We start from the raw sequence: 22,943 nt of genomic DNA, 5'->3' as shown, positions 1-22,943 counted from the left end.
GGCAGGTTGTCACTGTCAACTCTTAACAAGGATGCACTATTTCAAGTGGTGAGAAGGGGAAGAAGTATCAGTTCTATGCTATTTTAGTTGTTAAGGATTAGGAGGCAGACAAGCCAAAGCCTTGCAAATCCCAAGCCTGGGTTCCACAGGAACAAAATGGAGAATGAGAAGTTTGGATAAACAGCTCACAAAAACCCTGATATTTAGCGTCCGGCTTTTCATCCCTGATCTAATTCAGGTCGGCTTAGACGGAAAAGTTGCCATCACATCATGGGAAAAAGTATTCAAATCCTTTACTTAAATAAAAAGTACCAATGAATTTCAGTGTAAAACTAATCCATTCCACATAAGAAGTCCTGCATAAGTAAAAGTACAGAAGTTTTATTTGAAAAAATGTTCTCAAAAAGATATCAAAAGTTCTGAACCTATACAGAAGAAATAGCAACTTCTTTCGCTGAATTTTTTTTACATGTAGTATATTGTTAATGCTGTTGGATGAATGCATAAACTGCATTTTACTTTTTACTTTTTTGTGTGAAAAATAACTAATAGGTAATTTTACCTCTTTGCACCCCAAACAATTTTTAAAAGAAATTGTGGGAAAAGTAAATGCTGCCAGATTACATTTTCTTTAAACAAAATCAGGATGTGTTGTGTATTTTTTAAATATTTGGCAAATACATTGGTACTGAACATATCAGTTAAATGTTAACAGACAACACGTTTGTTTTAGACCAAAAGAGCTGACCCTGCAGTGCAATATCCGCTTCTACAGCCTCAAACATCATAAGGGGCCCCAGACAAGCCAAAAGGTTGAAACTGATTTAATCTTCAACAGTACATTGTTTTTTATAAGCTTATCATCTGTTCCTACTTGTCACTACATAGAATTTCGCTCCAAAACATGGCACACTAGAAGTAAAAAGTAATATAAAATGGAAATAGTTAAGTAAATTAAAATAATATTGTACTTCTAAAACTTGGATACATGCACTTCGTTACTTTTCATCACTGTCACCAATGAAAATTCAGTTTCACTGTGTGTAAAACATATGAGACAAAATTTGAATTTGAATTTGAAGGGAAACCATTAAATAACTGCAGAAGAATAATCGCTTATGTAAAAGGGGATGACAATTTCTGATAAATGCAGCAGATAGACAGAAATTAGTTTTCCGGGTCGTTAACCCCCCCCCACTACATTTAAAACTAAAAAGAAATATGTGAGTTGCCAACAACAGGAAGTTAAAATTACATATTTCTGTGTAATTTAAGAAAGCCCTCCAATGTCTTTCATGTAAAATAACATGAGGAATTAAAAACTAAATATATCCATCGGAGCCCTGTCTGGGTTTTCTGGGAAAGTTTTCTGGCCCAAACATTTACACACTGTTATCCTGCAGCCCAGTATCCATGACCATGACCGTGTGTATTGTTATGTCTGGACAAACATCATTCCTCAACACCAAAAAAATAAAGTTTCAGATTTTTACACTGTTGAATAAATGCTGGATATGAAAGCATGCTCATTCCTATTATTGGATATTTTTTACATACTTCATGTGTGTTTGGTACAGTCATTATAACATTAGATTATTTAGCCAATTCAGACATGCAGAACATGGACAACACCCTTAGAAGCTGTGCTTATATGAGGCCGCCCAAAAAAAAACAAAAAAACGTCAACAAAAAGCACGTGTCGCCCTCCCGCTTGCCGTACTTGGCCCGCGCCATTGTTTGGCAGGTCGCGTCGCTAACCAGACGTCTTCATGGTTACCCGCAGCAAACTTCCTCGTTTCTCATGGATATGTAGGAAGCTGTTCGGCGGCACACGGAGACGGAGGAGGGAGGGCAGAAACCGTTGTACCGAGGTACTTTTCGTACTTCCTGTTTTCGCTTTTACTCTTTCACTTCGCCGGTGCTAACTTCCGGTTAGCGTTAGCCTCTGTCACTGTGCAGCCGCAGCGGGAAGTTTACAGCGAGGCACAAATGTGGTCAGAGTTGGCGGAGCATTTCATATTCTGTCTCGTATGAAGTGGCTTTGTTTCCTCGAGTCATGTAGTCAGAAGTTGTTTCTGTCTTACCTTTTGCACGCGGGACGCTGAGTGAGCAACTGCCGACTTGACATTCATTCAACCGGGCAGTGGGTGACAGCTTCGGTCTCGACAGGTAGAACTCTTTTCTTGTGCCTTCGTGTGTAAGTCCGTCTTACTGCTGGTTGGCTTTCGAACGAGGAGGTTTTGTGCAGTTTAAATATTCCTCCTCCACTTCCAGCGAAGTTATTCTTCGTTACAGGCGGAACTATCATATCACATGTAATTTGGGGCAGCGATATTTTTGAACACAGGCAACAGTTGATTGCACCAATCATAGCTCACACACCGTGGATGAATTTAACAGTTTTTTTTTAAGTTTGCAGGTGCCTCCAGGAATGAGACCAAGGATTGTTATACCTGGAGTTGATGCTCTGACTGATTATAAAGACATGACATTAGCCAAAAAATTTATTATGAATATGTAAAACGACCCTTTTGTTGAGGCCATTTTAATCAGGCCAACGGATGGAGAGTGAAGGTGACATTTTGCATTAATGCATACCGAATTACTAGTTAAAAAGAATTCATCAAAAAATTAATCAACAGAATAATTGATAACAAACAATCTTTAATCCCAAACTAATCTTAAGTGGACACCCTCCCTCATGTCTTTTTTTTTGTCAATAATTAAGAAGGCAGATGAAGCTGATTGTGGCCACAGCTACCAAAATATTAACAATAACTTTATTTATATATCACCCATATATCATCAAAACAGCTGTATAATGAGGTGCCTCCAAAGGTCTGTGACGTTTTAGGGGTCAATGTTTTAATGGGTGATCATCACCCATTATCATGTGGAGGAATAGGTTCAGATGTTTTCCTTCCACCTGGGCCTTATTTGTTTAAAGCACTGTGGAGGACTGGCTGAACCAAGATGCAATGGTATTGTGACAATATTCATGCTTAATATGTGAAACACTGCGATTGATGAGACAACTTTGATCCAGGCAGGAAAAGTAAAGACAGTGTTTGGCATGTTGTATGGTGGAGGTTTACTGAAGGCTGACATTTGGTCACAGTTCTGAGACTCGTCCGGGTCTGTGAGCACCAGCTATAGGGTCATGCCACTGGCTGATATAATAATTATGGTCCTGATATGGACATCCAGTGGAATGACATATTCTTGGTGTATGTGGGTTGAGAGAAAGTAGAGTGGAATTGCTATGTGGGCTGTTGTCTTCATTGCAAAAGTACAGTTGTATGGCACCATTTTAGTACTCGACCATGGTTCTAATAAATAGACAGATAAATAAATACTCATGTTTAGAGATTACACAGTGTGAAAATGATCACCATTATAGTGACCATAATTTGACGGTTATCTGTCTTATCGCTGTATTTCAAAATTTGCTAAAATGATGCTGCGCCAGGTCGCTTCTGTCTTAAGAGACCTGCAAACATCTCCGTGGTAATCTTGATGATTAAAGATTGTTGGAATCAATTCATATTTTCATTATGGAGCAGTCTGTATATATTTTTTATATATAACAATTAAATGTTGATTCTACAGAATTTGATAAAAAGCTGAAAATGGCAAGAACCTTTCTCGAACCCAAGGTGAGGTCTTCAAATGACTTGTTTTTATTCAGATTGTCCAAAAACCAAATTTATTCAGTTTGCAATGATCCAAAATGGACAAAACAGCAAAAACATTTCTCATTTGAGAAGCTGCAACCAGAGAATGTGTTTCTCTGCGCACTGTTAAGTGCCATATTAATAAAGATGAGTTGAACTGAGATAATGATTAATTCATTATAAACTTGATAAACAAATTCAACAAATTTTTCATTATTGGGGGTCAAGTTGAAAGTCAAAACTGTTTGCAGAAAAGTTTGAAGTAAAATCATTGTGCTGTTAAAGATTTGAGAGTCACAGGTCTGCTGTCAAGTAAGGTAGTTTTGGGCACTGTGGGGGTTATGTGGGAATAATAAGAATCACCATTGTGGTAAATATCTAAACATTCAGAAGACCAGCCTTTGAAAAGGGCATGAAAGTGGAGAGCTTGCCTCTAAAAATATGAAGGATCATTACTGAAGACACCCCCTCTAAATACATTCATTTCCAGAAAGGCCCATGATGAGGTGCATTTCTTTGGAGATTTGAAGGATTACTGAGTCATTAATGGTAACCTAATGCTTGTGATATATGAGGTGTCAGACAGGTATGAAAATCTAAGTTCAATAATGAGCTAAAGCATGTCTTCACAGGTATAATCCTCAATCTTGACTCCGCATTTTTGCTTAGAGAGACGACACTGATAGCAAAGGTTAATCTTCCTATTGATTAAAAAATGGAGGATGTCATTTGAGTCCCTGTTGTCAGACACACAACCAGAATCTTCGCAGGAGAAGGGACATTAAAAGTGCTTTAAACATATGAGCAAGCCAGTTCATTCAAGTAAAAAAGAACAACAACTGCATAGTTATTTTTAGCTACCGCATAGACGTCGACCAATATGCATGATGTTCCATTTCATAATTTTATTTATATCCTGTTATGCTGTTGATTTATCAATGAACAGAAATTTAATTGGCAGCAAAGCACTAAACATCCGCTGTAGGCAATTAGCTTAGGATTGTTTTCATTGCTGATTGATCTGGCACTTATTTGCTTGCATAATCATTATTGTAAAAAATAATGGAGAAAACAAGGCATTCCCAACTTCTCAGAAGTCCCAGTGATCTGACACCTTTGCTTGCTATGTCCTACATAAAGTCAAAAACCTCAATACATTAAATATCTGGTAATTTATGCAAAATATTACAAAAAATATTTGGCACTTTTTCTTACTTTGGAATAAGCAAGCTACTAAAAAACAAAACTGATCAACGCTGTTTTTTTAAAACTTTTGTTTGGGTAAATAATTAAATGATTATTTAAAAAAATAAAAATAAATAATTGATGATAAATCATACTTAACGATTTAATGAAAGCCCAACTTCATTTGGTGTAGGTCAAAATATGGATGAGTTTGCTTTCAGTAGCTTATCTTCACTTTTTTATATCTTTATAAATATTCAGCATAAACATTTAAATTGATCGGAGCCACTACCAGAAAAAGAGTTTAATAATTGAATATTCTGGAGTTCAGTTTTTCCCGGGATAGTAACATGCCCCTAATATTTAATCCCCTCTTGTGCTAGTTTTATCATGTGAAGGATTAGGTTCAGAAGTTTACAGTACCTGCCTTCTTCTATTTGGGCCTGATTTATTTAAGCAGTGTTGAGGACTGCAGGACCCAGATGTAATAAGGGTGTCAATATTCGTCATGTCAGCAGGTTGTGCTTCATTAATCTGTCTGATTGATCCAGCATCCATGTGGGTCAATGACCTTGCTTTGCACAAATAAGAACTGCACCCATGCCAGTGACACCTGATCTACTTGCTCGGTTGATGGATTTACGCTTGACTTATTGAAGGCACAGGACAGAGACAAATGCGAACGGCAGAGCTGTGAGTGCAGAGGGGGTTCTTTAAGTGCAACACAAGAGGAGGCCTATTGTTATTTTATGATGTAATGATGGTGGAAGCAGATTAAAGTCATTGTGCTCTGTTGAATTATTCACGTATGATTATTATAGTTTAAAGGAGACATTAAGAATGAATGATGAGGCGATTAGAATGTTTTAAATGATTTACTTTATTTAATGATTTACAGCAGTAGCTACAATCACCGAGGATTAAAACACAATAAAGCTTGAGAGTCAAAACCTAAATGCAATGCTTGATTGGCACAACCTCCATTTTCCAATCTCTCTTTGTGAAAGGATGAAGTTTTAAATTATACTCACTAAACGAAGAGAAATGTTGGATTTTGAACGGCTAATTGTCTGTGAACCATAGATGCACCAATCGACCAAATCTGATTTAAGGTATCACAAGTGATAATGGCAGAAAAAGTGATGGACCAGTCCCCCCTTAAACCTCTATACTCAATACGAAATATAGAATCCAGTGTTTCCCCTACCATTGAATTGGCACCCCCCCAACTGGAGACCCCGCCCCCCCCTGAGATGTCAAATCAATTTTAATAAAAAAAAAAAAATGTTGTATTTAAATGTTGTGTAAAAATTGTATTTTACATATAATGTCAAACAGAAGTCATTTCAGGTCACTTTCCTTATACACATTATGCCATTAACATATTTTTACCAACAATAATTTTATCGTGAACCTATTCGTCCAACCTATTCCTGAGAAAAACTAACTCTGCAACACGGACACATTGGCCTTCAAACCATAACCGTATTCCTGAACTTCATCATCTGTAACAAAATGAAATAAATACTGAGAGACTGAAGGTTCTTTGGAAAACTGCAAATGTTACATCATGAATGTCTTTCTCCGTCTTCTTTGTCAGAAAGGCCTTTCAACAGCCATTTAAAAAAGAATTGAACTTTTTAAATACAATACAGTATTGTATGCTATTGTAGTGAACTGCCTTTGCAGGTTTAATTACAGGTACATTTATTTGCCCTACATTTCGGGTCTGTCTGTTCACTAAAATGGGAAGGTGATCCCGGCTGCTCGGAACAGACCCAAGCCTGAATAAAAATTCAATAACCTTACATTTGAAGTGAGAGCCTGTCCTGCAAACGCATTTAGGCTTGTTTTTCGTAATACGAACTGATATCCTTACATATTAAACACCTTCCTGAAGATGATTAATGACAGTAATCTCATCATTAGAGTAAATGTAAACACTATTATGGCCTATCGCTGACATGTCAATTATTGTTAGTATGCTGTTGCTTGCTCCAGTTTTATTTGTTTTGTTTGTTATTAATTTAAGAGTGTCCTTTTCTGTTTTGTTGCGTCCCTATGTTAAATTGCCCCGGCACTGTAATGATTTCATTGACTAAATCTGTCTGACGAGACTCTCTTGCCCGAGGCCAATATTACTAAACTTAGCTCAGTGGATGGCACCGTGTTGAGAACCTCTCCCATGTTCTGGACCAAATTGTGTTCGTCCCAAGAAGGTGAAATTTCTCATTAAGAAATGATTTTTCTTTTTTTTTGACCCACAAGGGATTTTGGAAGCCGCACTAAAAAAGAGGGAGGTGGCGAGAGGGTGCCATCAGTGAATTAATAAACTTGTGAATATTCTGGTCTGGTGCCTACAGTACATGAAAAAAAATACAAATTGGGTGAGTGGAATAGTGAATAATGAGATAACCTCTACGGCTACATCCATACTACTGCGTTTGTGATTTAAGGCAGCATTTTAAAACTAAAAACAATCCTCGTCCAGATGAGTGTTTTAGCTCCATATCAAAAGAATTTTCCGTCCATACTAACATACCCGAAAATGAGTATCACATGAACATTCACCTTCTCTGGGCATGTGCATGCCAGTGTAATAAGGAAGCAGGTTGTCTCGTCTGCAGTTGGTTGCTTAGTTAGAGAAAATACTACTTACGAGGAAACGCCAATGGTGAAATGTAAGAGCAGGGATTTCTTTTAATTCTGTCGACGCCGAGGCAAGACAAGGCAACTTTATTTGTATAGCACTTTTCATACAGCAGGCAGTTCAGAGTGCTTGCTTGCCGAGGTGTAATTGTTACAGACTAAGTGTTTACAATGCTTTGCTTTCTCACTTTGAGGCTCTTGAAAACTCCATAGTGTGAACGGCAATTTAAACAAATGTCTTTGTTTACATGATTAATGCCAGAATGGTGTCTTTAACCGCTATTCTGGCAGCTTTTAATTTCCTGAAGTACATTTAATTACATTGATTTAACTCCTGTCCTGTTGAGTAGCAGTAAATAGTTCAACCTGATATTCATAATTCTATATTATGAAGCTTTATTGTGCACAATTAGCCTCAAGGGGGCCTTTATTTAAATCAGTAAAACACTGTAGACATGTTTGATTGCTGAAAAATTAAATTAAGAAAATTTGGAGGTTAATCTTTCTTCTTTCCACGTTATAATAGTATTTTGTCTCATTGGTCCTTGTTCATTGTACATAATATCCTTGGAAATCGGACTTTCGCCTTGTAATTTATCGAGCAGGAATTTTTGAGTGCCGTTTTTCAGTCAGAAATGTGTCACTAATATGCAAAACAACTGTTTTTTTTAAAACCCAAAGTGGGTTAGATGATCTCAAATCTTTTCAGGAGAAACCATTTTCCTGCTGCCACTTCTCATTCTTAAAATAACAAAAAATATGTTCCCTTTGTATGGCAGTGTAAGGTTTGTCAGTCAGGGAGAGTTTGGATTTTTTTAATTGAATGCTTTTCTGCTGGAAATACTCCAATATTACTCAAGTATAATCATTAAATATTCATGACTTTATGCACACTGCAATGGTGTAAGAGGGCAAAATTAAAACACAGATGAAGCCATTTATGACATAATTATAGGCCAACCCTTGTAGAGATCTTATGTTACCGTCTGTTGTACCTCATTCAAATGGCTAATAAAAATAAATTTATTTCAAAAGTTTAAGCCTCCTCTACCTTTCTGTTCCAAAAATAAACTGGCTTAAATGACAGTATGATGGCTTATGCTATACACTTCCCAGGAGGCGTAAAAATAGAGCAATGGACTCGCTCATTCTCCAAGTGTCACATGGGAAATGCTGTAGGCCTACGTATGTAACATAGAAGGTGAATAAAAATTCCATGGTGACCTTGCCATGACCACTCAGGATAAACAGGAGTGCAATGCATTGGTTTTACTTTCAGGGCATAGTTCAGTGCCTGATAACGTGTTCCATTTAATCCTAAACACTAACCTGCTATACACAGCCTATTTTTTTTTCCTCAGGAAGACTGAATTGCTGTTGAGATTGGTCTAACCACCTCGGTACAATATCCTTTATCACAACCTTCGGTCAGTTATTTAGGCTTTGTGGCTTTCAGCTTATAGGATAAATCTCCTCATGAGATCTCAAAGGATGTTGATCTCATGTGAAGTCTCCAAAAAGGTGTGAAGTAAATTAATTTCATAGCCCAGTAAATCTGGAAGCTCCATCGACAAGTTGAGGGGGAGGGGGTGTACTTTCGTGTTGATCTGGTGTAGGGCTGGGAATCGAGAACCGGTTCGAAATAGTCAGAACAATCATAATCAACAATCAAAATCATTTGTTGTTGTTGTGCTTACCTTTGTGGATTTCATATTTTTTCAAAAATATGAAAGCTACACTTTTAATCAGGCAGAGCTGATGATGGGCTATAATTTTAGTGATTAAACCAAATCTCCAGTTGTGGTGATGAGCTGTGAAGACTTTGATTATAGCATAGTGGCTACAGCATCATTGCATATTTTACCTTTGACTATCTTATCCTGTATGAATGACATCTGCATACTTCAAACTAATGGGACCTGGAATTAGATTTTGCAACGGATTTCCAAACACTTCTATCCAATGTTTACATGTTTTACAAGTCGGCTTCTCTCTTACTTTTCTGATTTCATGTGAACATGCTTTTATTTGTAGGATTTATGGAGAGAATCATAAGAAATTAACTCATTTATTTACCCTCAGTGCATCTAGTAAAAACTCTGCTGCAGGCTGGTCCCCAGACGTATTCCACACACTGGATTTTAGATTGCTCTAAAACCTATCAAACTGTAAAGCTTCGAAGGACTGTACAACGGAAACACAATCTTGCCCTGGTAGATTTTGTAAAGACAGGCTTGGCCCCCGTCACCAAGACTTTTTGATGAAAGATAGCCGCTGATTACCTGCCAAGTCATTTGAAATGACTCCAGCTCTGAAGCCAGGATACAATTTTCTGACAGTGCTGCGTGTCTGAAGCAGCCAGACATCTGGATTAATGTGCGAAAAAATTTGACTGGTTTTACTCCCCCAGAGGAAGTGATGGAATCAGAGATATATATAAACTACTCCAACATAGTTATTGTCCTTTTTCTTGGGCAGGTAACAAGATGAAACTTGTATGTGCCTAGTGAATAAAAACAAACATTTAAAAGAAATATATTAATAAACAGTAAAATCCTGAAACCATAATCTGCAATTCTCTTCTGGGTAAATCTTTGATGTATAATTTTGGTACCAATATATTTTACAAGTTTTCAAAAATGCACGAGGTATGATGGGATGAAATGCATTAGGTCTGTATAGGCCAGGATTGGCAAATCTGAAATCAAGAAAAAGTCCATCTTAATTGGCACTTATTGTCAAATCCCAAAGCTGTTTTGCCATCAGTCTTTGAATCCATCATAGCAGACTTCTGCTGGTTTACTATATATTCTATACAGCTAAATGTTTCGACGACAACATGATAAGAAATAAAAATCTTCTCCAGCTTTCTAAAGTTTTCTAAAAATTCAGTCAATTACATTCAATTCATTATTTAATACACAGCATGTATGTTATATTTAACCTGCAGTGTGTTCTTGCGAGGTTTAGTAGCTAATGGTAATTGGCAAACTAAGTAGTATGATGTTACGCTAATGTCCATAAAGGAGATTAAGTCCCCACCATGGGAGAACTGGGAGAAGTAATTAAAAGACTGGTCATAGTCAGGATTTTGTCGATGAAGGGACTTTAATTTAAGAAATGTTGGGAAATTCCACACTGAGGGGTTTAAAGGTGTGCTTCATTTGCCGAGAGACTCTCTGGTTGAGCTGTAGCCGCAGCCTCTTTGTGTGAACTGTCGTGTTATGGTGGCCTTGGTTTACCTGGGAAAACGACTGACAGCTGCTGCAACGCGAATGAGGAGTGACACAGACAATTAAAGGGCTGGATTCAGCCTGGCCTGACCTTCTGATCAATGCCCTCCTATTTAGATCTGGCAGGCTAGCGACCAACTCTCTTTTTCTAGACTAATAAAGATGGCACAGAGAACGGCTCCTGTGGCTGGACTGCCAATACTTTAACACCCCCATCGATCCTCATTACTGTTAATGGTTTCTTTGCTAGTGTGAGCTGGGTGTTGAAGAGGGTGTAGGTGGGCATGGTTGTAGTTCTGTTTTGGCCACGGGCAGAGTCATCCTTTGATGGGCCCGGGAAGTGGAATGACTGAGATAGTGTCAGATTTCAGTGTGTGCACCAAGTCCTGTAACACGGTGTGCCAGAGTCTTCATAGTGCTGATCACAAGCACCTCTTCAACCTCACAGGAAGTAGGCAAATTTAAAAATCACAAGGCTAATTTTGCAATTATCTTCATCAGCCTTGCTACAGACCTCTGAGATGAGACCAACATCTCTGAATTATTTAGCAATTCAAATAGGTCTGGTATTCTGCCCATTGACAGGCGTTTCATCCAGTTGGAGGAACTGTCAGGCCAGTCACAGTTCAGGAGATGGGATTAAGGACGGGGACGTCACCTTCATGAAAAATAGGGACAAAGAAAGGATGCAAACTAGGATGAAAGTCGTCTTATTGATGGGGGAGCACATTATACGTGATGTTGTATTATGTATGTATTTCTGGCTCAATAGAAAGATGGGGTTGGCTGTAGACTACAAATTTGAAAAAGTTTTCAGGTGTAGATTTAAAAGGTAATGATCTTACCAGACCTCTGTAGCCCACGCTTCATCTCAGCCTGAGGCTAGTGGTGTGAGAAGACGTTAACTGCTTCTAGCAAAACGAACCCAAATGTCCGACTGAACTGTCTGTAGACAAGTTGCATTGTGGGGAATGTAGGCATCGGGTTCTGACAAGGAAGAAGAATGTGTGTAATAAAGAGAGAATATCTCTGGTTCTGCTGCATCGATTTTGATCCCTCTTTTTATTTTCTATCATGAATCTGACAATTTTTATTACGAGTGCAATGCAAAATTGGTGGAGATGGTAGAGAATCCTTCAAAAATCCTACCAAGATGTAATCACCTGTTACCATGGCCGAGACCTATTTTAAATGAAATTTTCATGCAAATCTGTCAATAACTTTTTGAATAATCCTGCTAACAAACAAACAGACAGACAAGCAGACAAATCAAAACCAATCACAACCGCCTTGTCGGAGGTAAGAAAGTATTTATTTTGTCTCAATGCAGCCCAGGTAGCCTGAAAATTAGTACAACGCTAAAAGCTGCAGACTGCAAGGTAATCTGGCTGATATGTGTGCTTGTCAGAGTTTCATTGGCCAACACAGCGTTTTGCCGAATGGCCCCACATCATGCTGAGGAACAGAAAGAGCCAGAGCCAACTGCTTCTCCTGAATACTCTGCGACAGCGACAGGACCCCCGGCTGTGCTGAGGCAACATTCTCATTGAAATGAGTGAAGAGGCTTGAGCTCCTGCAGCAGTGCTGTTGTCGGTGTGAGAGCTACTTTAAGATGCGCTTTGGCATCCAAAAAACTGAAACGTGCCTCATGAAAATGATCTTTATGGTGGCTGCTTTTGTTCCATACTTCGAAACCTAAATGGAGGTGGAGTTATATTTTCTTGATTTTATCAGCACTGGCTTCATATTGTTCTTTGTGTTTTGCAGGCTCAGAGATGAAGCCAAACGATTGCAACATCATCTTTGCCAGGAGGAAGGGGCCTGCTGCTTGATACAGGCTGGTCGGTGACTGCCGCATCATAGGTACCACGACCTCTCGTAGAGTATTTTTCCTTCAACTCTTAGTTTTATCAGTATGTCTCTCAGGAGAAGTTCCTGTCAGCAATTAAATGCTTAGAGAAATGTAATATTTCTCCAATTAGCGACCATGAATTTTCATTATTTCTCTCTCTAATTTAGAAAATTTCCAATAATAAATCTTAATTCAAAGTCTCTCTAAAGCACAGTGTTAATTAACCTTAGAATTTTAAAAGAAAAACAGTTGTTGAGAGAGGAAAAAAAAAAACTAAATCATGCATGGATTGAATAATCACTTGAATTTATGTCAGTTCCTTTTAATATTTTGCTACTTGCATTTATCGTTCTTCGAGAAGTTTTACCTGCAAATTGACATTAGCCAAGAGTGGTTACGGAAACAGCGGTGATGTAGAGAAGGTTTGATGTCTTAATGTAATGTTAAAGATTTGTAGCCGTTCAGAAAAGTCAATGTCCTGAGCTAGAGAGTTGTACTAAGGCGGCAGAATAACCCCTTAAAGCATTTTGCTTGCAGGATATCTGCTGTTCTTTGTTGTCCCGGAGGCTCAGGTGCTGCCTGTCTCTCAGGCTATTAATACTGGAGTCTGCCGTCAGATTCAGCAGCAGATAACAGCAGCGGTATCTCCTCTAATTGTCTGTTGCCCAAGAACTACTAACTACTGGAGATGTGGGCTGCATGTCAAACGGTTTTTCTTTAACTAGATTTTGTGCCTGCGTTAAGGCACATACACAAATTAGAGACCTGCTCATTTGAATATACTGCAGTGTATTTTCTTTTCCCATGGCATAATTATCTGAGCTCGATTTTCCTTTTGGGAATCGAAGGCATATCGCTGTAATATCTCTTCAAATTATCACCTAAAAAAAGACATGGTCAGGATTACTGAACAGTACTGAGCAGGCAAACTCTGCTTGGGCATTTAAATAACCATTCGAATTAAGTTGTAACTGAACAGGGAATATAGCTTTTTTTTTATGTCGTCCCATTTGTATTTTTAAATGCAATGCAATTTTCTGCTAACCCTCTCAGGCTACATCCAATATGTTCTTGTTTTAAAAAGCTGTTTTATAACCAAAACAATCTCTGTCCACCGAAGCAATTTAGCGCATTATCGGTAACAATTCCCATCCACACAAACACACCTGAAAACGTATATCATGTGCTTACATGTGTAAACAGCAAACAGATTGTCTACTCTGCAGTTGGGTGTTTAGTAGCAGAAAATACTACGAAAGAGAAACAACAATAGATTGGGCTGATGACAAGTTGGGCTTTGCATTCACGGCTGGTCGTCAAGCCCTGACTGTTTACAGGAATGCACGAATGCAGAATACTGTGTCATCATTTCCATATGTTTCCATTTTTGCCCATCCATACTATAATGCAGCCCCATCGTTTTAGAAAACCTAAATGGGGCCGAGCAGCGTTTCCAAATGTCTCAGTTTTTGGTATTCGAATACTCCGGAGTAGTGTGGACTTTATGCGTAACGTAGCAGCATTGATAATTATTAAAACTAAAATTTAGTAGTGTGATTGTGGCTTGAGTATGATTGATGTGAATTCCAGTTGTGGTGTCCGTAATATTATTATTATATTATTATCGACTGTATTACAAGGACTGCAGTTGAATTTGGCCATGAAAATTTGGTTGGATCTTTTGCTTCTTTTGTTGCTGGTTTCACGTTTTTCCTGAAATTACCCCCCTGAAGATTTGAATGATTATAAGATTCTATGGTTTCTTCACTTTTGTCGCTGTGTCTGACCATGATCCAGCAAATCAACCAGCGTGTCGAAGAGGAAAGGAACATTTTAGCAGCATGGTAGAGTTAATGACTGAGCATCGAATGCCAATACACCTGTCCTCATCCAAAACACACAATCAAGCTAATTTATAGAAGAGCTAGAGTCAACAATGCTTGTTACCTGTTTCAAGCACGACTCGATAATATGAGTCTCGTTCATTATTGTGCCAAGTGGGAACTTGACAGTATTGAGCACAACAATGAGGAGCAACGATTCTGCTTTACTATACCCAGAAGGGTTTCTTGAGAGCTTATAGTGTGTTGGTAATTATGCAATGTTTGTTTGTATGAAAATGTATTTTCTGTTTTACTGGACCGAAACAAATGATACCATATAAGCGGGGGGAAAAGAATAAGCTCCAGTTCCTCTCTCAGTGGGTCTGTGGGGCAGTGATGCCTTTTTATTCTACTGAGACGAAATACATTTAGCTTAAGTTACTGTAACTTTTCAGCCTTGCCAAATGGAGCTCACTCTGCCTTTCCCACAACTTCAGAGTCTGTCATTCGTTGCCTGATGTGAAGACATTGGGATCCTGAACTCCAATTTTATCCGATTGCTGATTAAGTTTTAAACATACTAGATTTCCATGTGACACTCAGTAGGCAGTGTAATGTCCTAGTTTTAATGCCCAGCATGGAGGCAAATGGGTCAAAGCTCCCATTTTTAACTTGACACAGAAGATATCTGCAGTGTATCTTGCAGTGACAAACAAGCTTCTGGTCAACCATGTTTCTAAGAAACCCCTATGTTTTCTTTCATACAAATCATATTCAAAATACTAATGCTATTGTCCTGGGTTTTTGCTGAATGAAATAACTTAAACGTTAACACAAACAGAGGTCCCACCTGACCCCTTGGGGCCCCGGGGGCCTGTGCCCTGTTGGCCTGCTTAGTAGGGTCCAGCTCACATTATTTGACTAATTATATCACAAGGAATTACACTACGTGCAGCTGGGGACTGCTGACAAAAGTCCTGAAAATCTCATTACATTCATATATTTATCTGCCTTAATGTTCGTTTTCTGTGACATTGTTGGACCTTGAAAATTGAATCATCAATCTTGAAAATCTTTGATTATTTTATATTTATATATAAAATAAGTCTTAAATGTAATTTGGTGAAAACTGCACAAACAAGCCAATTCTGTCCTGGTGAAATGTAAACCTGGTCGAATTTCAGCTGCTGTAACTGCCACTGACTTCTTTTTTGGGGCAAAATTCACAGAGAGAACAAGAGTCTTTATTGTGGTTCATGCTGTTAAACCAACATGCCATTCACAGCCACAGACCAATATTAGCTGTCCCTTTGTGCTCCACGTGTCAGTCTGTCTTGCTCTGTCTTTTTCACTGTCGTGACACACACACGCACACACATGCACACACACCGAGGAAGTAAATTTGCTCCACTTAAAATCCACCTGTTTTCCAGGCTCAGAACTAATCTGCCTCTTACCTCTCTGCCCATAGAGAGCCTATCAGATGTGATTGCCAGAATACCCCCCTTTCAACTAATACAGCCACATTGTTATGATGCTAAAAAACAACTTGTGAATCATGGTAATTTAATTCATAGCACTAAATCAGTTTATAGCATCAGGAAACGTGGACCTTATTGCTGAAACCAATACTTTTGTGTCCATGTGCAGTTCTGTCTCCATTTCAAACAAACTTCGTATTTATTATATATATTTATCTATTTGTATCATCATTAGTGCCTGCTGCCTACCCAGTGCCTGTGTCTTTTTCTTTGGATATTCGGTCCCTGCACAATATGTCAAATAAGTGGGCAGAATCACCCAGTCTAAAAACTAGCAGTCAACACTCGGTTCAAAGAACATCAAAATCTCTAATGTGTTTTTCTCTTCTCTCTTTCCATGGCACCAGTTTTGTGATGTTGGTAGCTAATTACAATATCTTGAACTTGTCTCTGCCTGCAGCCTTTTGTATTTTCATAAAGAAGGCTAGGGATTGGGTATCTATTCGCCTAAAATGGCTATTGTAGCACCTACACACAGTCCAGAGTGCTATTCCACACATGTAAATGCACATAGAGTAAAGTATCTGGACTGTTATTATTTTCTTTTTTTTGAAGCAGCATTTGTGACAATCGGCAAAGCATTTGTCAAAGATGTTTTTGGTGTCATGTATGGAAGAGTCGGTGGAAAGTGGCTGGCTCCCTAGAAACTCCTCATAAGTGGCTCTTAAGGTGCCTTTAGACCAAAAGTGCTGGATTTTTTTTTTGCAAGTGTCAACGAAAGTCGCAAATATCTCGTCACTCGTGCTGGGAGACGCAAATTTGCATCTTTGCTTCATTGGAGTTATTCACTTCATTTGCTCAAGTTGAAAAATTTGAACTCCAACGAAAGATTTTTGTAACCAATCAGCGATGAGATTCTCACTGATGTCCACGTTCAAAAGCAATCAGGCTAATATGTTGTTGTTGTAATCTAGCTCACAACTATTTTCTTTCTTTTAGACTTAGTGTTGAGCTTGAACAAACTATATGTTGGGGATATCTAAACTCGATTTGTATTCAACACACGGGCTGAATGGGCGTCCAGTCATTGGTAGTTACAGCAAATGTTGATGTGATTTATAGTTGGTTGATATCACCTTTGTAATGCTAGAGGTACGTGTTGTATATGATCAGGCTTTATCATGCTTCGTATTCCTCACAAAACGTGGATTCAGTCAGTGGTGAATGTGATGAGCAGAAGGTTTACAGTGTGAACACTGTTAATGTCCATAACTGAAAGAGGAGTTCATTGAGTCTTTACTTTATTTTCCGTAATGTTAAAAATCGATCACATTAAATGAGGAAATTACCATATTTTCACACATTTTTCAGCAGCTTTTACATAATTGTGTTGCAGCTAAATGGTAAATGCACTCTTCTAGCCTCAACGACTCCTCAAAGCACTTTACACTCCGAGTAACGTCCATTCACACACACACATTCATACTGCGCTATTACTCATATATCCCATTCACACATTGATGGCACCGCCATCAGGGGCAATTTGGGTGTCTTGGCCTAGCACACTTGGACATTAGTGGACAACGCGCTCCACTTACTGAGCCACAGTCAGTTAACAGCTCAGCTGCTAACAGCGGCGCTGCTGTTTTCTGAAGGAATCCAAACAAGCACGATTGGTTGTTTCACAGTCGTCACTCACGCAAGTCAGAGGAAGGTCAAACAGAGTTGAACCTTTCTCAGCTTCTCCACGTCCGGCTGCTGGGAGATGTGGGAGTCTTGAATGGAGCCAACAGAAGTTTTATTCACAATGAACTGCACATTGTATAAAGTCTTATAGCTGTTTTTGGACCTTTCACTCTGTGAAAGATATCGTCTGGAGTTTGCCTTTTGTAAATGAAGACTTATATTTAGGCTTATGAAAGTCATTGCCACACACATTTTAATGTATATAGATTAAATGTCGTCTATTTGTGACATCTACTGGTTGTTTAAATGCACATTTGATCATGTAGGCAAATGTTTTGAGCTGAATGACATCTGTTGTTTGGTCTCAAATGTTTTCTTTGCAAATGTATTTCAATGGTATAGTGTACAATCTAATCACTGTAACACCACGTAGAACAACACTGCCACTAAGGCCAATAAAATTACATTCCCCAGGAACTGGGGACCTTTGCAGGAACTTTCCACCAAAGGAACTTAATTTGGACCACGGTCCACAAAGTCCCTGCTTGGCGGGTTGGTACTTTACAAAAGTACAGGAACCTTTTGGGTGGGGTTTGCAGCGCTGAACATGTCTGATTGGTCAAGATTGGTCAAAGCTCTCTGTTTTGTGCTACTGCTTCATTGTCGAGCTGTGTGCTGCTCTCTGTGTCCCTCTCTCTCTCTCTCTCTCTCTCTTTGAAAAAAGCTGACAAAATTAACTCTACTTGATATCAAAATCCGGAGACACCAGATGTTTCTTATGCACAAACTGAGACCAATCACATCCCACGATGCAGTTTGGGAATCTCCAGAGTGCGAGTTTGATTGTATCATGCAAATATATGTGCAGTTTTTCCCCATTTCTTTGCGAGTCACGTAGCCGAAAAGCACAGTTAACGATGCCCAGCATTTCCCACTTGTTTACTTCTGCTCATAATCTGCTTTTTCAGTGCTTTTCCTCTCTAATCACAATATCGCAGTCATGCCCATCATTTTGAGCTGTGTAATTTGCGTGAGACTAAATGTGTGTTATCGTATGACGAGAGATTGCAAAGTTCACGACATCAGACATTTGTACATCTCAAAGCTGAGTAACGGCAGTCAGTCAGGGGTGTATGAACTGTGATAATGGGTCTGAGGAGTGAAAATAGAGCTCTTTAGGTTTTTTTTTTGTTAGGTGAAGCAACTCCTTGCCTGGTTTAATCTCTCTGTAGTTTACTGCAAAACTGTTGGATTACTACTTTTACAATTTGGCACAGTTTTTCAGTGCAGCTACAAAACAAAAGTACGACACCAAGTAATACCCTTGTTTACTCACAAGTCATTAAAGTAGACACGCTGCTGCTGTTCATTTATAGGGTCCGACATTTTTTTGGGATGAGTGGGAGCAACTTTGACAGCATGACAAATCAAACTCTGACATGAGCTTAATCAAAGGCTTATTTTAGTCCCGTGAGGCATCTGGTGTATACAGTACAGGCTATATTCAGCTCGGAAAAATGTCTGTCGTCCTGAAATATTTCTCTTCAGTGACAGTTTAATCAAATGAATCTCATTTACACATTTCTTTCGTGTTTGAAGGGGCACAAACTAAAAGAGGAGGACAGTGACATTAGTTCATTCTTCTGGGAGAGACAAGGTGAAAGAGAAGGCAGAGAGGCTCATCACGGTGGCTCTTTTTTGTCATGGGAACGTCACACAGAGAGCTTCCTCCCCCCAGGGTCCCTGTTTCTCTGTGACTGGGCAGTCGTGGTGTAAATTATTGTCCCGGGTATAAATAGGCCGACAGTCTGGCAGGGCCAGGTGGTCTCGTCGGCCAGTCCGGTGCCCTGCTCCCTGACTGGCGAGGTGGTGTGGCCGGTTGTTCGTCCTCACTTTAACATTGGCCTCAGATGCACTGGTTTTGTATACTGATTAAACGATGGCCTCAAAGATACTTTTTTTTCTACACGAGGCACTGGATCTTTAATTAGCTGGTCGGCACATTAGAGAACGTGCTGTAACGTGGCTCAAACTGAGCATCACTTGTTTTCACTCAGGTCTTGGCATTTTGAGGAACTGGGAACGAAAACATATTGTATTAATAAATTATGAGTACTCAATTTTCTTGCAAAAATGACAAACATTCTATTGGTTATTGAATGTCAAAGCATACGCGTTTTTTCCCTTTTTTTGGTATTATAATAAACTGAATATCTTTACGTCGAATGTTCAGAACTTGTGACATATTTCATTGTTCTCTGACGATTAATCAAGCCTAAAATATTTGGCACATTACATGGTTAAAAATTCTGCAATTGGATGAAGCTCGAATGTTAGTTTAAAAAAAAATCCATGTTTAGCTTTGCTCTTGCTTCTTCAGACCATATTTGTTTTGAATCCCTTTTCACCAGAGACGGACCGCATGTTCTTCGTGTCAAAGTTTAAAAACTGCCACGGCCACTTTTAGCACATTGTGTGACTACATCCAACCTGCATTTAGTGGGTTTTGTGCTGTTGTAAATTATGTTTTAAGGAGAGAAACTGTTGTGCATCCAATTACCCCCTCTTGTATCCAATCTTTTGCCACCTGGAAACAGTATGGCTGCTGAATATTCAGCATAACAAGGTGTTTCCCCCTGGTGACAGTTTTGGAGCGGCAGCAGCAGCAACAATCATCATTACTGTGTGGTTACCACAGACGGTCTGCCTCACTTTTTTTCACTTTGGGATTGTTTTCTTCATGGCTTCAACTACCCCTATGCAGTTGTTATGTTGTTTTCTTTTTTAAATTAGTTTGTCAATATGCAGTGTCTTCTGATTTAGATTTGGTCCCAAATGGAGGAGTGTGCGTGATGTGTTGGTAGAACTGTTGATTGAGCAATAGTTCTGAACATACAAGAAGTCTTATCACCATTGAAGTTAGTGTGTATGTGTTAGCCATCCTCGTCTAACCTTTCCCTCTCACTCTGTCTTGTCCCCATGTTATCTGTGTCCACCCCCCCCCCCCCCATCTCCAGCTGTTTCCCATCAGAGGTGCCACCATGTCGCCAGCAGTGCTACGTCTAATGGCTATATGAGCATTTTCTCTAAACCTGCAGCAAACATGAAGCCCGCTGGGCTGCTGGGAGAACACAGAGAGGTTTATCTGGGATGGCAGGCCTTGCCTCCATCACCATGTCAATAGAGACGGCAGCACAGAGCTCGGCGCTCAGGCCCCCAGACAAAGAGGCACTGCGGCTAGACCCCCGCTCACCACAATGAAGAGGGGAAGAAAACAAGATATATGACTAACAGTCCTCGACAGTTTGCTACAGTTAAATACTTAACTTTAAATATATTTTAAATTTAGCCTCTGAGTTGTCAACGTGTAAACCATGTGTGTTAAATGTAGATTATTCAGAGAATCCAGTTTGTGTGAAACTATTCAGGTTCAGCTACGTACAGTGTACAGCAATTTTGTGATTAAGCATGTGCATTGCGCTGTCGGGCACCCAGATCAAATAGGCTGTTCATATAATGACCACACATTAACTGTCTAATTATCATGTCTTTCTTTAGCACGTGCAGTTCTATGCACTCATGTAAATGGCCCAATCAAACTGATGCTTTATGCTGAGAGCGGAGTAATGGTCACATTATTGTGTATAGGTAGCATGTCTACAGGTCATGCGTCAGCGTTCCCGCATTAAAACACATCAAGGGAGAGCTTCATTTATATTTTCCTAAAAGTAGGTTACAGTAGATGGTGGTTACAGTGGATGGTTTTAAAAGGGAATTGTCTCATTTGGTCATGAGACAAGTTTATTCCTTTCATAATTTTCCTGTATTTTGATATAAATATATATTTTTTGAAAATTAGTTTTAAGTATGTTAACAATTTTTCTCATGGGAATACAATTAAAACATGATACAGCTTGTTCATGTACAATATTCTGTCTAGTGATGTGGTTGTGTTATCGACAGCTGAGATCTGATGCTGAAGTATGAATAGAAACCTACATTGTAGGTATAGCGTCACTACAGTTACTTGTTCTGTCAAGTATGAATACATCTTTGAGTCAAATGATGTTGATATACTCGTACTCATTTGATAAGAACATTTAAGTGTTCAGTACATGCTGAGACTTGCAAAGATTGTGGCACATTGCTGACAAAAATAATTAATTCACTTTCTGCTCTCAGTAGTACTGAACGATTTCATACCAGCCATTATTTCAAAACCCAAGGCACAGAGTCTTTCTTTTTTTCCATGTTTGCAAGGACTTCACATTAGTCATCACCTTCCTGGATCTTCTTTTTGCAATGTCCATGAGCTGCATTGTATTGCATGTGCACTGCACCTTCACAGGTCCTTGCGGGGACATAGCCACAGCTATTTCCCAGCTGAGGTTTGGGAAATCAAATGTGTTTGGATAACCATTGCAGGCAAACTTGAAATCTCTCAGTGCCACAAGATGCCCTGACCATCCAGTCCATTACCATGAATACAAAGGGTGGATTTATCTCCTGGCACAGAGATATGACCAGGAATAATGCAGGGCAGGGTTAGTCCCTTTTCCAGATTTTCATAGAAAATAACCAGCAGGTTTCCACTGCAGAGCTTGTCCCTTTTACATGGTTTGGAGACGGCAAGTAATGGTTATGAACCTATGTATATGGCCATGAGTAAGACATTGTATCTGCACTGACTGTTTTCTGGATTTAGTTTAATTTAACTGAATAGCGCAAACCTCGAATTAAGTCCCTACTCTGAGATATTGAATGGTTAATCCATTAAAAGTAGTAATTGTATTACACTGGTTTTGAACATAATATCGGTCTATTACTTTGCCAATGATGCCTAAGCATAAAACGCTATTCACTCAGACGCCTTGAATGAAACTCATTTGGCATGGGTCACCTCATGTGACCAGTGTGTGAGATTGCTGAAAGCAAAATGAGAAAGTAGAGTCATTTGGATGATTCTGAATGTTGTTCTTGTTTTTTCCACATTTTCGTTATTGTGTGTGTTTGCGTGTTTGTGCTTGTCTGGCAAGAAATTAACTTTGTCACCGTGGCCCTAAACAATAGCGGGCAGGAATTGCCTGATGTTGCACTCTGGGAACAGTGAAGTGATTTCGCTCTAGCAGACCACTTAATAGCTTTGGCTGATGCAGAGTTTGGAAATCCATCAGTCAATTGAGGCAGAGGGAGAGATGAGCAGTCTTCTGAGTGCCAAGCTTACTTGGTATGTGAGGAAACGGGTAGCAGGACAGTGGATCTACTCCCATTATGACTTGGAGTCATATTAAGACATATAATTGCTTTTTTTCAGTCCACACAGTATCAATTAGTAAAGAGCTAAAACTGAGAGACGTTAG

The 22,943-nt window shown here is 39.1% G+C and overlaps 1 protein-coding gene across 4 annotated transcripts in view; it reads left to right on the top strand.

Annotated features, from left to right (window-relative positions):
* Nucleotides 1-1,714: 1,714 nt before the first annotated feature.
* Nucleotides 1,715-22,943, top strand: part of enox2 (ecto-NOX disulfide-thiol exchanger 2) — a 154,195-nt gene continuing 132,966 nt past the window's right edge. For 2 of the 4 annotated variants that reach the window (XM_035649140.2, XM_035649138.2), the window contains exons 1-2: nucleotides 1,715-1,871; nucleotides 12,509-12,604. The gene's annotated coding sequence lies outside the window, so the exon portion shown is untranslated. Of the gene's footprint in view, nucleotides 1,872-1,943; nucleotides 2,170-12,508; nucleotides 12,605-22,943 lie in introns of those variants that run through there. The other 2 variants (XM_035649141.2, XM_035649136.2) reach the window with 1 other exon arrangement.

Source organism: Scophthalmus maximus, chromosome 9, assembly GCF_022379125.1.
Source record: "Scophthalmus maximus strain ysfricsl-2021 chromosome 9, ASM2237912v1, whole genome shotgun sequence".
In the NCBI taxonomy this organism is placed as follows: Eukaryota; Metazoa; Chordata; class Actinopteri; order Pleuronectiformes; family Scophthalmidae; genus Scophthalmus; species Scophthalmus maximus.
Note: the sequence above shows the minus strand (reverse complement) of the source record. Positions and strands in the feature narration are given on the sequence as shown.